The sequence below is a fragment of the Procambarus clarkii genome, chromosome 81, assembly GCF_040958095.1.
Source record: "Procambarus clarkii isolate CNS0578487 chromosome 81, FALCON_Pclarkii_2.0, whole genome shotgun sequence".
Lineage (NCBI taxonomy): Eukaryota > Metazoa > Arthropoda > Malacostraca > Decapoda > Cambaridae > Procambarus > Procambarus clarkii.
Window position 1 is genome coordinate 17698161 of NC_091230.1, and position 15890 is coordinate 17714050.

The following is a 15890-nucleotide window of genomic DNA, read 5'->3' on the forward strand; positions in this document are numbered from 1 at the left end:
ACTTAATCTTTTATCAATCAATCAATCAGCCACCGTTGTTTACTTAGCGGAGAGTCCGTAGTTCCTCCACCTTCCTACCTTACTGGAAGGTTCATACAGATATTTGTTGACCAGACCACACACTAGAAATTGAAGGGACGACGACGTTTCGGTCCGTCCTGGACCATTCTCAAGTCGATTCGACTTGAGAATGGTCCAGGACGGACCGAAACGTCGTCGTCCCTTCAATTTCTAGTGTGTGGTCTGGTCAACATACTTCAGCCACGTTATTGTGACTCATCGCCTGCATACAGATATTGTAACTTACGAACATTTATTTTAGTAATTGAGATCAGCTAAGATAGTGGAATCAGGTGAAGGTGCTTGTGTGTAGAAGGGGCTGTGCCTTCTTCAGCAGTGTGTGGGGTGGCGGGCCAGATCCCTGCCCCCCGCTACCGGGATGTTCTTATACACTTGGTGTGCTGCGTGGAGGGCAGCTCCAGCTGGTGGTGGAGGGCAGCTCCAGCTGTTGGTTTTGGTGGTGGCCAGGAGGCTACAGCTCGGTGGGAAGCTGCTGGTAGTCTTAGGAACTACCACGAAGGGTTCCTGGTAGCCCTCCGTGCCCCCGCCCCAGTACCTACACCACCGCCCGACCTCACAAAACCAATAACAGACGAGGAAGTGATTTTCCCTTTGCCAATGTCCTACATAACTTGTTTAAAGGTGACGCTGCAAGTTTTCGTTTTCCCTCCACCTCCGGTCGACCATTTTCCTCTTCAAGGGAGTGGATTGTACGAGGCTTCGAGGAGGACTTCTGTGTGAGGGTTGGTTACCTGTGGTGTGTACACGGGAGACATCTCCCGTCACGCAGGGTTCAGTCGGGCCTCCACACATCTCCAGTATCAGCTCTTGATACTGGTAATGGCTCAAAAGGGCTGCCACTTACGGGCTATTCATGCCCGTGCTTCCTTTTCGGTGGCTTAATCTTCATCCAATCTGCGGTGTGTAGCAGAGGCTCGGGTGGCTGAATGACAGCTTCGAGGGTTGCGAGTGGATGATTGATTGATGATTAAGGCACCCCAAGAGGTGGCACGGGCATGAATAGCCCGTAACGAGTGAACAGGTTGGTTGAAATAGAAGGTTGAGTGGATAGAAATGTTATGGGTTAATCTCAGGAGATGATTAAGGAGGTATGGAAGCAGGTAGGCAGACACACAGACAGAAGGGTGGGAGTCTGGGCTAGAGGCGGATCTATCCATCCATGTATCCATCTATGCACCAATAGGGAATGGATGGTTGAGAAAGAGCTACTGCTCTAGCTAGTGTGTGTGTGACAATGCACTTGAGAGTTTGCTCCCTCGCCTATTCAACCCTGAGAACAAGAGTAAAAATAAACAAAAATGAAGTATTTTCTCCTCGACGACACGATAGAAAGTTGTTGAAAGTTTGCTTGGTAGTTTGTTCCAGCTGATTGTTGAGCTGATTGTTGCAAGCGTCAGGCTCTTCCACGTGAGCAAAATCAGTGAAAACCCTTGGCTTTCTTTTTCATTTCATTCTGTTAGACCTGTTGGAGATTCGAACTCTGGCTGATAACCGCGACCTTGTTGGCTTATACCAGCCAGGCCAATGGAGTTACACTGACGATCCTAATTAAATATTATTACCCACGATTTTGTGAACTGCATCTTCCCTTGCAATACTTACGTAGGTTGCAACGCTACTGGCAAATTGGACCACGTGATAAATAGTAAACTCCATCCTGCTTGCGTGTGTGGATGTTTTGTGAGTTTACAAATGGGAGGCCAGGAGGTGGGGGGGGGGGGGGGAACAAAGGTACAGTGTGTGTGTGTTGTGAGGCAGTGTAACTGTAGCCTAGTGGGATATCTGACTGTACAGTGTTCTCGGACAAGTGGATGTATGGCTCGTTTAAGCGAAGTGAGAGCCAGGGTGTTATTCCTTGAGGTGGAACTCCAAGGTGGTTGATGCCACTTCACTTCCACATGATGGCCTGTATATAAACCCAAGCGGTTTGTATAGACATCTTACGGGCTATTCATGCCCGTGCCACCTCTTGGGTGGCTTAATCTTTATCAATCGCATAGGCATCACACGCTACCGTTCTCCATGTTTGACATCAGCAAGACTTCAGTGTCGACGTGTTCTATCACGTCGGTGGTGGCGGTTGGGGGTCGTGGTGGCGGTTGGGGGTCGTGGTGGTGGTGGCGGTTGGGGGTCGTGGTGGTGGTGGCGGTTGGGGGTCGTGGTGGTGGTGGCGTTTGGGGTCGTCGTGGTGGTGGCGTTTGGGGTCGTCGTGGTGGTGGCGTTTGGGGTCGTGGTGGGGTTGGGGGTCGTGGTGGTGGTGGGGTTGGGGGTCGTGGTGGTGGCGGGGTTGGGGGTCGTCGTGGTGGTGGGGTTGGGGGTCGTGGTGGTGGCGGGGTTGGGGGTCGTGGTAACTGTTAAAGTTGTTGTAGCGTTGATGACCACATTAGTAATAACGACAACGCCGTAGTTTAGATGAAGGCAGTCTTAGTGTGAGGTAGTCTAACATCTAAACACATGTTCACCATCCTACACCAACTGTTAAGTCTTTCAATCCACCTAATCCACCCCCACCTAACCTAGCTCCAATTTGAGATAAAACTGTCGTTTTGTGGTCACAATTTTATCCTGGCTGAAGTTTTTCGACTCTACGGCTGGTATGGAGCTCTGTTGCCAGCGCCTCCTGGATGCCGGTCTTGCTGTGATCTGTTGATGATTGATTGATAAAGATTAAGCCACCCAAGAGGTGGCACGGGCATGAATAGCCCGTAAGTGGTACAATTTTTTTTTCTCAGTATTTTTTCTCAGTATTTTCTCAGTATTTTTTCTCAGTCTCAGAGCATGTGGTCTGTTGATCACTGACCTTGTTCCCGTTGCCCTGTCAACGGTGTCTGACAGTGGCAATACTGATTTTACATATTTTGTCTCCGTTTAACGTCTCTCACCCCATGTACGGATTACGAAACACTTGCATCATTTGCAAACGCAACTGCAGTGTAAAGTATTCTCCCCCTATACATGCACCTTATAGCCATCGGTTCAGGGGGTGAAGATAAGGGTGGAGTTGGCGTCGGGGGGGGGGGGGTAGGGAGGAAGGCAGGAATTATCAAGGGAAAGCGCCAAGCCATTACGACTATATAGCACTGGGAAGGGGTCAGGATAAGGATTTGGGATGGGACGGGGGAAGGAATGATGCCCCAACCACTTGGACGGTCGGGGATTGAACGCCGACCTGCATGGGGGGGGGGGGGGAGGAGGGTTTACCTGGAGAGTAAGAGGGGAGGCTGCCCACTCTCTCCCCCTCTCACCTCTGGGAGAGGGGAGGCTGCCCACTCTCTCCCCCCCTCACCTCTGGGAGAGGAGAGAGCGCTCAGCTCAATATAACGCCTTCCTGGTAAAAGGATTCCCGCGTACTTCTCTATTTTCCTTTCCCCACCCCGACCTTTGCGTTTAGGAGAGAGGGGGTCAGATATATATTGGGCAGCCGGTCGTTGTGAGGGAGGCGCAGCCCCACTCCTGGGCCAGGTAAGTCCAATACGGGGTCACCATACCCCGTGCTGCTTGGAACCTTTTTTTTCTTAGGAGCTGAATCTTAAACAACGACGATGTTGTGAGGGTGGAATGTAAGGAAGATCCAACCCGTCCTCAGACCAAGTTCATTCCATCCAGCGGTCGACCCCAAAGACGCATTCAGCAATTTTAACATGCTGTTCAATCAAAATAGGAATTTTCTCAAATACAAATTAATCGTATTTTTATTACGATATTGTACATATTTAGGCATAGGTTAGGTTAGGTGTTTAGGTTGTGTTGGCGATTATTTGTATTTGTAGTACGTGGGTGAAGCATTTACAGCGTTGTGGTTCGAACAAATGTCGTCAGCGACGCACTTGTTCCGGATGTGTTCGAACGTCATCAGTTGAGTCGTGTGTAAACCGTTTTTCATTAATAAACAAGGGGTTTGGCGGGTGCGTGGAATGGACTATGAGATTTTGTTTGGAGGACGGGCTGGGAAAATCATGCAAAACCCTGGAATGGAAATGAAAATGGGTTTGGTACTTTTAATCGGGAATTTGAATTGCCTTTTTTTTTTGTTGAAGGGGGGGGGGGGGGAGGAAGCGCTTTAACTCTTAGGACGAGAGGGAAGGAGGGGGGGGGGGGGGAGTGGAATGGTGCCTAACCACTTGGACGGTCAGGGAACGGTCGGGGATTGAACGCAGACTTGCATGATGCGAGACAGTCGCTCCTACCGTCCACCCCAAGTGGTTCGGAAGAAGGGGGAAGGGTTGGGGGGGTTAGAGAAGGTGGAGTATAAGAAAGTGTGTTGGGGAAGTATACGAGTGGTTGTGACGGTTGTTGGATAGTAACTGGAGTGGTTAGTACTGTTCTATCGTGGTGGAGACTTTGGCTTTAATGATTAGTTGTAATTTGTTTTATAATTGGCTAATAAGGGTGAGCTAATTGGCTCGCCTTATTGGCGGTAACTGCGTTGGAGGCGACTGGGAACCAAGGCGAGGTGGAATGCAAGGGAAGGGCAGCATATTGATTTTGCAAATGTTTTAGTGGTACAGTGAGGTACTGTGAGGGAGGAAAGGGGGGGGGGTGTACCTTGACACTGTTGGATGGCTTGTGGGGGGGGGGTGTACCTTGACACTGTTGGATGGCTTGTGGGGGGGGTGTACCTTGACACTGTTGGATGGCTTGTGGGGGGGTGTACCTTGACACTGTTGGATGGCTTGTGGGGGGGGGGTGTACCTTGACACTGTTGGATGGCTTGTGGGGGGGGTGTACCTTGACACTGTTGGATGGCTTGTGGGGGGGGGGTGTACCTTGACACTGTTGGATGGCTTGTGGGGGGGGGTGTACCTTGACACTGTTGGATGGCTTGTGGGGGGGGGGTGTACCTTGACACTGTTGGATGGCTTGTGGGGGGGTGTACCTTGACACTGTTGGATGGCTTGTGGGGGGGGGGGTGTACCTTGACACTGTTGGATGGCTTGTGGGGGGGGGGGGTGTACCTTGACACTGTTGGATGGCTTGTGGGGGGGGGTGTACCTTGACACTGTTGGATGGCTTGTGGGGGGGGGGTGTACCTTGACACTGTTGGATGGCATGTGGGGGGGGGTGTACCTTGACACTGTTGGATGGCTTGTGGGGGGGGTGTACCTTGACACTGTTGGATGGCTTGTGGGGGGGGGTGTACCTTGACACTGTTGGATGGCTTGTGGGGGGGGGTGTACCTTGACACTGTTGGATGGCTTGTGGGGGGGGGGGGTGTACCTTGACACTGTTGGATGGCTTGTGGGGGGGGGGTGTACTTTGACACTGTTGGATGGCTTGTGGGGGGGGGGTGTACCTTGACACTGTTGGATGGCTTGTGGGGGGGGGGTGTACCTTGACACTGTTGGATGGCTTGTGGGGGGGGTGTACCTTGACACTGTTGGATGGCTTGTGGGGGGGGGTGTACCTTGACACTGTTGGATGGCTTGTGGGGGGGGGGGTGTACCTTGACACTGTTGGATGGCTTGTGGGGGGGGTGTACTTTGACACTGTTGGATGGCTTGTGGGGGGGGGGGGTGTACCTTGACACTGTTGGATGGCTTGTGGGGGGGGGTGTACCTTGACACTGTTGGATGGCTTGTGGGGGGGGGTGTACCTTGACACTGTTGGATGGCTTGTGGGGGGGGTGTGTACTTTGACACTGTTGGATGGCTTGTGGGGGGTGGGGTGTACCTTGACACTGTTGGATGGCTTGTGGGGGGGGGGGTGTACCTTGACACTGTTGGATGGCTTGTGGGGGGGGGGTGTACCTTGACACTGTTGGATGGCTTGTGGGGGGGGGTGTACTTTGACACTGTTGGATGGCTTGTGGGGGGGGGGTGTACCTTGACACTGTTGGATGGCTTGTGGGGGGGGGTGTACCTTGACACTGTTGGATGGCTTGTGGGGGGGGGTGGTGTACCTTGACACTGTTGGATGGCATGTGGGGGGGGGTGTACCTTGACACTGTTGGATGGCATGTGGGGGGGGGGTGTACCTTGACACTGTTGGATGGCTTGTGGGGGGGGGGGGGGTGTACCTTGACACTGTTGGATGGCTTGGGGGGGGGTGTACCTTGACACTGTTGGATGGCTTGTGGGGGGGGGGGGTGTACCTTGACACTGTTGGATGGCTTGTGGGGGGGGGGTGTACCTTGACACTGTTGGATGGCATGTGGGGGGGGGGGTGTACCTTGACACTGTTGGATGGCATGTGGGGGGGGGTGTACCTTGACACTGTTGGATGGCTTGTGGGGGGGGGTGTACCTTGACACTGTTGGATGGCTTGTGGGGGGGGTGTACCTTGACACTGTTGGATGGCTTGTGGGGGGGGGGTGTACCTTGACACTGTTGGATGGCTTGTGGGGGGGGGTGTACCTTGACACTGTTGGATGGCTTGTGGGGGGGGGTGTACCTTGACACTGTTGGATGGCTTGGGGGGGGGTGTACCTTGACACTGTTGGATGGCTTGTGGGGGGGGGGTGTACCTTGACACTGTTGGATGGCTTGGGGGGGGGGGTGTACCTTGACACTGTTGGATGGCTTGTGGGGGGGGTGTACCTTGACACTGTTGGATGGCTTGGGGGGGGGGGTGTACCTTGACACTGTTGGATGGCTTGTGGGGGGGGTGTACCTTGACACTGTTGGATGGCTTGGGGGGGGGGGTGTACCTTGACACTGTTGGATGGCTTGTGGGGGGGGGGTGTACCTTGACACTGTTGGATGGCTTGTGTGGGGGGGGCGTTACATTTAAGGATGTGTTAGATTATTAGCAATATTACAGCAAGATACTTCCAGGGTTGGGGCAGCCAGCCCTCCCCAAAACACACACTCACACAGTGAGGATTAACAGTATAGTGTACGGCTACCGCCCCCCCCCATACCTCCCCAAATATATATCCCAAGGCTATCGGTCTCTGGTTCTTCCCGTACTTCCACTCTTATTAACTTTCACAATTTCTCCTCTTTTCCCTCTTCATCCGTCCTCTATTCCCTCTTCATCCGCCCTCTATTCCCTCTTCATCCGCCCTCTATTCTATCTTATTTTTTCCAACCAAAATAAACAAAACCTATAATAATGATGTTATATTATGAACGTATTTTCATGTTCTTCATAGCCAAACATTTTAACGTTTATAACAAAATAGATGATGTTGATACAAAGTAATTTTGAGAGCAATTATGCTGGTGTTATTCAGGTACTTAGTTTTAAAATTTTGTTATATTAAATTTCTACGATTAATTATGAAATTACAGTACCTGCTTGACTTTTCCTCCCTCCTGGAGGAGTCGTAATGTCTGGAAGTCCAGGAACCGTAGGTTTTTTACCTTTTCCAGCCCTCGTGTGAGGACTGGAACGACTTGCCTTTGGTTGAATTGCCGTTTGTGTAGAATGGTTACTCCCGTTACTCCCACGGTAACGGGAGTGACGGAGACACAGTAATGGCTTTAGGAGCATAGGAATAATCTGGTGTGGGGGTGCACAAGCCGAAACAGTGCTAGAAAACACTGAACTGTCACTTAATATTATTATCAGCTATCAATCATCTGTATTGCGTTGTCATTGGTGGTAACGAGAGAGATGAAGCGTAACTGTCGTATGGGGGAAGTTACAGCGGTTGGTTTAGCGAATTGATACCTGGTTGATGGGGTTCAGGGAGTTGTTCTACTCCCCAAGCCCGGCCCGAGGCCAGGCTTGACTTGTGAGAGTTTGGTCCACCAGGCTGTTGCTTGGAGCGGCCCGAGGCCAGGCTTGACTTGTGAGAGTTTGATCCACCAGGCTGTTGCTTATTTGTCATTTAATTTGACTTATTTGACAGTGACATAGTTTAACACAGTTTACTGTTGAAGATGTTGCTATGCTCTTCCTGTTACCTAGCAGTAAAATAGGTACCTGGGTGTTAGTCAGCTGTCACGGGCTGCTTCCTGGGGGTGGAGGCCTGGTCGAGGACCGGGCCGCGGGGACACTAAAAGCCCCGAAATCATCTCAAGATAACCTCAAGATGGTCAGCTGCCATCGCTGTTAGTTCTGGTGTAAGGTAGTTGTTGGTGATTGACGAGGGGGGGGGGGGGGGTAGAGATGTGGGCGAGGAGTGAGTCACAGAGGAGGCATGAGGGAGGTGGGTGACACCCGCACGCCCACGCCAGCACGCCCACGCTAATCTTGTTAATGACCATCACCTCACACCCCCCCCCCCACCCTCTCCACCAACGTCTTGCAAGCTCCCATAGTTCCAGTTAAGTCATGTTTTAAGACGTTTAAGCATAGGAGGGCAGAATATAGTGTACTGTGCCAACCACCACCACCACTATGTATTATGGTAGCATAGCATCTCTCTAACCTCTTTAGTTAGGTTCATATAGGGAGTGTTTACCGTACAGGCTGGTGGTGAATGAAGCGTCTCTAGTAGTAGTTGTAGTAGTAGTAGTAGTAGATACTACACTTAAGCTTTAAGATCACGTAGTAGAGAGGGACTAGACATGTCGTTCACTACAGGAATATATATAAAGTGTTACAAGTTGTCAGTGACGTAGAGACAAGGTGAGTGATGGATGAGGGTGGATGTAATCTAGCTTCGATGATCTGAGGGACCTGTCGCTTAGTCTATGGTCCAACATGGTTGAAGGGAATTGAGTGGTTGAGAGACGAAGCGGCCATTAGTAGCATATACCACTATAGGTATTGGTGGGGTGGGGGTAGTGGGTGGAGTTGCTTGGGTGGGGTGGTGTGACGGGTCCGCCCACCCGCCGCCCACCGGGCCCGGGCTTGGTGGCCTTGGTAATATACTCTGACCAACGGTTCCTGGTTCTTAATGTGAGGGTGTAATGGAGGCGGCTGTTGTCCTGTGTAGTGTGGTGTGGTGGCGTCCTGTGTAGTGTGGTGTGGTGGCGTCCTGTGTAGTGTGGTGTGGTGGCGTCCTGTGTAGTGTGGTGTGGTGGCGTCCTGTGTAGTGTAGTGTGGTGGCGTCCTGTGTAGTGTGGTGTGGTGGCGTCCTGTGTAGTGTGGTGGCGTCCTGTGTAGTGTGGTGTGGTGGCGTCCTGTGTAGTGTGGTGTGGTGGCGTCCTGTGTAGTGTGGTGTGGTGGCGTCATGTGTAGTGTGGTGGCGTCCTGTGTAGTGTGGTGTGGTGGCGTCCTGTGTAGTGTGGTGGCGTCCTGTGTAGTGTAGTGTGGTGGCGTCCTGTGTAGTGTGGTGTGGTGGCGTCCTGTGTAGTGTGGTGTGGTGGCGTCCTGTGTAGTGTGGTGTGGTGGCGTCCTGTGTAGTGTGGTGTGGTGGCGTCCTGTGTAGTGTGGTGTGGTGGCGTCCTGTGTAGTGTAGTGTGGCGGCGTCCTGTGTGTGGTGTAGCCTTGTGTAAGTGTAAGAGTCCACTCTTAACATCAAAGGCCCAAGACTTCTCAGTACCACCTCTACACAGTGTGTGGGGGGGGCCTTGCGGCTAAATCTAGGAGGGAGAGTGGATGATAAGGTTGTAAAAGAGACCAATAGGGTGGATGGTGACCCATCTTCACCATCGGGTGTCTAATATTCATCATCACATCAGCTTTTAAATCTGTATATCATCTTTACTTGAGTGGGTTCATCCTCCTCTGGACCATGTGTGTGTTCACTCCACACTGGCCATGTCCTGTGTAGAATCGAGTTGACTCTGCCATATAGTCTGTACCTTGTACGCTGTAAGCATGTCTCCTCTAGTTTTAACTCGCATCTTGAAGCCTCGTAGCAGATATCTAGACTGTCTCTGCCTTTTTTGTGCTTCATAAGTTTGTGGGGTTTCATGCCGGTGTTGTCTACTGTAGAACTCGGGGTATACTGGGGTTTGATGAACTCAAGTCTTGAAATGTTTAGAAAAGTCCTCTTAAGGCTTGCAAGGTTCTCGTTAGGTGAGTAGTTGAGTTGAGTAGTTGAGTTGTTGAGTAGTTGAGTTGTTGAGTTGTTGAGTAGTTGAGTTGTTGAGTAGTTGAGTTGTTGAGTAGTTGAGTTGTTGAGTAGTTGAGTTGTTGAGTAGTTGAGTTGTTGAGTTGTTGAGTTGTTGAGTAGTTGAGTTGTTGAGTAGTTGAGTTGTTGAGTAGTTGAGTAGTTGAGTTGTTGAGTTGTTGAGTTGTTGAGTAGTTGAGTTGTTGAGTAGTTGAGTTGTTGAGTAGTTGAGTTGTTGAGTAGTTGAGTTGTTGAGTAGTTGAGTTGTTGAGTAGTTGAGTTGTTGAGTAGTTGAGTTGTTGAGTAGTTGAGTTGTTGAGTAGTTGAGTTGTTGAGTAGTTGAGTTGTTGAGTTGTTGAGTAGTTGAGTAGTTGAGTTGTCGAGTAGTTGAGTTGTCGAGTAGTTGAGTTGTCGAGTAGTTGAGTTGTTGTTGAGTGAAGGGGCGCTTCAACCCCTCCCCTTTCCTCATGTGTAATTACCACAATGTTCAGACATCTCCGCCACGGGTCCCTCTGATGCCGTGATGCACATCTTGACCGCCATTATGGGATAGAGAAGCAAGTCATGACACGAACACCGGCCAGTAATTAAGGGACGCTCGTACCTATCCCCTTATATAATGAGCTGTTGTCCCCCATTCCTAGGCTCGAGAGATGGTATATATATATATACCTTTTACTAGTGGTGTACTTATAGGCATCCCCGTAGCCTTCTCCTAGTAGCCATGGTGATGTCTTTCAGCATCTTATGATGCTCCGGACATCATCTTAGGTGTTCTCTGGGGTGTTCTTACACCGGTGCTTGTATCCTCCTCTCTCTCTCTTCCCGGTCATTCGTCCTCTTACTCTCCACTCGTTAGTTCTCCCTCGCCTCCCCACCTTTTAATTTCGTTTTATTCTTTCCCCCTCTTACCCTACACTCGACTTTTTCCCTTTCCGACTATGTCTGTCTCTTCTATCGCTCTCTCCTCTTCCCCCACTCTCTCTCTCTCTTGTCACTCCTCTCGCTCTCTCCTATTCTTATCTCCCCTCCTGTTATCTGTCGCTACCTTCTCTTTCTCTCCATATTTCTATTTTTAGATTCTTTCCTCTTTTTCACATGCGTACCACAGTTTGTGTGGTTTTATATATACATAATATATATATATATATATATATATATATATATATATATATATATAATATATATATATATATTTATAATTTTTGTTGTTGAATATGGACGAAAAAATAAGTAATAATTCTAACACGAATTTTTTTCAATATTTCTTAAGTTTTTCTTCAGCGTCTCTCCTTGCTTCCTTCAGATACGAAATTTCTACCTACTCGTGTTCTCAGTTGAGTGTACTAAAGATTTCCTTAGACATCATAACTTTGGGGCTGGTTCTTGTGGCCGAGCTGCGCTGGTGGGCCCCTTGGCTTGTCTTAATCTTCCCCTCTTCGTCGCCCCTCTTCTTCCTCCCCTTCTTCGCTCTTTTCCATGTCTTATTTAGCCTCTTCTCCCTCCCTCCTCTCAACTGAATCATGGACTCCTTGTTATCGCCTCCTTGTATTCTCTCCTTTAATTAAGAGCCAACGTCCCCCTTCTTCACTTGTAAACTGTTGGTAAAATGTGCGCTCTCTCTCTCCCTCTCTTTCTCTCTCTTCCTCTCTTTTTCCCTCTTTTTCTTTCTTTCTCTGTCTGCCTCCCTCCCTCCTTCCCTCCCAGCCAACCCTCCACCTCCAGTCGTCCTAGTTGGAGGGTGGAGGACGAGACCCGCCGGGCTCGGCTCTCCTGGTTAGTATACCCTCGAACCCCAGTTAGGCAGCGTCCAGTTACTGGCTCACCTTGCAAGGGGGCTCATGCAAGGTGCTCAATATTCCCAGGTGCTCCATGCAAGGTGCTCAATATTCCCAGGTGCTCCATGCAAGGTGCTCAAGTGGCCGCCTCTTTCCCCCCTCACAGAACATCACTTCTCCGTTGGAAGTAAAGATTGTTTTCTTAGAGGACCTGGAGGACAGTTTAGTGTGATTTGTGAAGCTTCTCGTTCTGGCTAAAGGATAGAAGACAGACTAAAATGTTTTTCATTTTCTTCCAGATATCCCTTCAGGTCATGGGGCAACAGAGCCTTTTCTATCCTATTTGACTTTAATGCTAATAAGTGTTAAAGCACTTAACTTTAAGTGCTTTAACTTAAAGTCAAGCACGAGATTATAAGTCTAATCTAAAGGTTTGACAAGTTTGTTATTTACAAGGCACCAGTAACCTTTATTATTACGATGTTGGAAGGCTGATTAGTCGAGCAATCAGGAAGTCTTCTTTTCATAAGAGGAGACCCAGTACCCTCCCTGCGATACCCAGCTGGTGACGCCTGGGTACTTCTGGGTATGTCTCCCCCCATGATGACCCAAGACGTCCCCCTCCACCTTGGTACCCAAGAAAGGGTACCAAGATGCCCTCCTGGGGCCAGATTCACGAACGCACTTACGCAAGCACTTACGAACGTGTACATCTTTCCTCAATCTTTGACGGCTTTGGTTACATTTATTAAACAGTTTACAAGCATGAAAACTTCCCATTCAACTGTTGTTATTGTTATAAACAGCCTCCTGGTGCTTCGGAGCTCATTAACTGTTTAATAATTGAAAACAAAGCCGCCAAAGATTGAGAAAAGATGTACAGGTTCGTAAGTGTTTGCGTAAGTGCTTTCGTGAATCTGGCCCCTGGTGGACACCTTGGTATATACCCTGTATTGGTTCTTCCTCTTCTCTCTTGGTTCGTGTCGTGTACTTTGTATTTACAACTGCATCTAATGCCTTCTGCCAGTCCGCGAAGATGCAGGTCACCCGTGCCTTTCCGGTCTGAAGTTGGTTAGAATCATCCCTGGAAACACAAACCGAAACTGTGTCTATTTTCCGCTTGTTACAACTTGTAATGAAGTTGTTACATCTTGGCTTAACGTGTCTATGACGTATGAGAACGTTGTTACAACTTGCTATATTGGTTGTTATAACTGGTTAGGTGTTCAAACTTGTTCGAACGTTGTACCAACGTCGTAGTTTCGGTGTGTGTTTGGCGGGATGAGATTCGATTAGATTTATTTGTATTTAAGTCCCCCCAGGGGCTCTCTCTCTGGAGGTTCCCCTCGAGGGCTTTATTAAAGCCTTCCCCCTGGAGACCCCCCCCGCCCCCCCTCGAAGGCTTCACTGGCGGTTCTGTTGTCCCCGAGAGCCTAGAAACACGCCGGGTGCTGCTGGTTCGAGCTATGGAAGCAACAGTACCACACTGCTATTGTGCCCCTCTGTAATGCTTTTTGCGCTACCGCTCACAGGATGAGTATGGGGTGCACAATAAACAATCAAAACCAATCACACTGTCACCTAGGGGTCTCGTAGCCTGGTGGATAGCGCGCAGGACTCGTAATTCTGTGGCGCGGGTTCGATTCCCGCACGAGGCAGAAACAGATGGGCAAAGTTTCTTTCACCCTGAATGCCCCTGTTACCTAGCAGTAAAATAGGTACCTGGGTGTTAGTCAGCTGTCACGGACTGCTTCCTGGGGGTGGAGGCCTGGTCGAGGACCGGGCCGCGGGGACACTAAAGCTCCGAAATCATCTCAAGATAACCCACCATGGTATCCTGACAGTTGGGTGACAGCGTTGTACGTCTCCCCAGACGAGCGTCGTGGCCTAAGTTGCTCCTAGAGTTGTACATGGTGTACAGTGTACAACATGTACAATGTTGTCCGTTACTGTTGTCTCTAGGTTTATTGTTATCTTCCTAATGATAACGATAGAACGTGACAATGAACACCAAAACAAGCAATTAAGAGATAAAACCAACCACCCAGTTATTAATTAAGAGACTGGACTAATATATTAAGGCTGCACTATATTCAACCTCCGTCCCGTAATCTGTCGTACAGAGAGGACCATATTAAGTGATATATATATATATATATATATATATATATATATATATATATATATATATATATATATATAATATAATGTCGTACCTAATAGCCAGAACGTACTTCTATGCCTACTATTCAAGGCCCGATTTGCCTAATAAGCCAAGTTTTCATGAATTAGTATATTTTCTCTAATTTTTTTTCTTATGAAATTATAAAGCTACCCATTTCATTACGTATGACGTCAATTTTTTTTATTGGAGTTAAAATTAATGTAGATATATGACCGAACCTAACCAACCCTACCTAACCTAACCTATCTTTATCGGGTAGGTTAGGTAGCCGAAAACGTTAGGTTAGGTTAGGTTAGGTAGGTTAGGTAGTCGAAAAACAATTAATTCATGAAAACTTGGCTTATTAGGCAAATCGGGCCTTGAATAGTAGGCATAGAAGTGCGTTCTGGCTACTAGGTACGACATTATATATATATATTGTGACGATAAACTCCTTCAAGAGATTGAGCCTGCTCTTCTCTTCATAATTACGTCTTCACAACTATATAAAAGACTATGGAAGAAATGTCCAACAACGACAACAACACCAGCACCAGCAAGGCTTGCAAGGGTGAGCAGAAACGTATGCAGCCCGCCACCTGTTCGGACCCAAATCACCAAACTACCCGTTGATCGCTACGGCTCCGCTGATTGGTCGCCGGTCTGGCTGCACCTGCACTCGCCCCCAATGCTACCCGATGTCTGGGGTCGCCCCAACATCAGTCTTCAGAATGTTCCGTGCTTTCGTAGCCAGCACACCTCCCAGCTAGACTCTAGAGTGTACTGAGAGAGGTGGTGGCTTTAAGCCAATATTCCAGCACCTCCCACTTACTGTTGTATTGCACTTCTTGTTATTTTGCCTTAACGTAACTTTTCATTTTGTCATTTAAGTATTCTTATTCTTTTGATTCATTGATTTTATTATAAGAATTTGTTTGTGCATTATTTTCATGTTTTGATTTATTTAACGTAATTAAAATTTCATTGTTAAAGTTTACTTGTGTTTTGTGTGTCTTCTCCTTACCTTACCACAGACGAAGTTCCAGTTTTTCTATTTTTTTTATAACTATGTGACGAGGCCATACCCCTAGCCTTAAACAGCCGAACACCAACGCGTTACCGTCACAATATATATATATATATATATATATATATATATATAATATATATATAAATAATACGCCAATAGAATAATTTTTTGCCAATTTAAAACTATTTAAATTGAGAGTTCAAACAATAGTGCCAAGTTAAACCCGCTAATTTGCTAATGGATGTTCGATGTTTGGATATATATAGATATAACCCAGTGATGGTGTTATCCTGTGCAATTGTTATCTTCCTTGCACAGGAGCCGTGATGTGGGTTCGAATCCATGCGCTGGGTATTCAAACCTCCCTCGTTGCACTCGGATGTTTACTCTCTGGAACCCGGGTGTATTTTAATGTGTAGAGGATTGATGGTGTCGGGGCTATTCATGCCCGTGCCACCTCCTGGGTGGCTTAATCTTCATCAATCAATCAATCAATGGATTGTGTCAGTGGGTGTATGGTCGAGGGGTCGAGTGGCTGTCAGTTTGCGCCCTTGTCAGATCCGGTTAATTCATTTGTTATTTGGTGAAGGATTTTGTTAATTGGTGGGATCAAAACGTGTGTGGTGGAGCTATTGTGAAGTGGCTTGGTGTTGACTACTTCTGAGTTGTGAAGTGGCTTGGTGTTGACTACTTCTGAGTTGTGAAGTGGCTTGGTGTTGACTACTTCTGAGTTGTGAAGTGGCTTGGTGTTGACTACTTCTGAGTTGTGAAGTGGCTTGGTGTTGACTACTTCTGAGTTGTGAAGTGGCTTGGTGTTGACTACTTCTGAGTTGTGAAGTGGCTTGGTGTTGACTACTTCTGAGTTGTGAAGTGGCTTGGTGTTGACTACTTCTGAGTTGTGAAGTGGCTTGGTGTTGACTACTTCTGAGTTGTGAAGTGGCTTGGTGT

The 15890-nt window shown here is 48.4% G+C and overlaps 1 protein-coding gene across 15 annotated transcripts in view; it reads left to right on the forward strand.

Annotated features, from left to right (window-relative positions):
- The window catches only part of Evi5 (ecotropic viral integration site 5), a 317622-nt gene that overhangs the window by 137775 nt on the left and 163957 nt on the right, over positions 1 to 15890 (forward strand). The gene's annotated exons all lie outside the window — the stretch shown is intronic.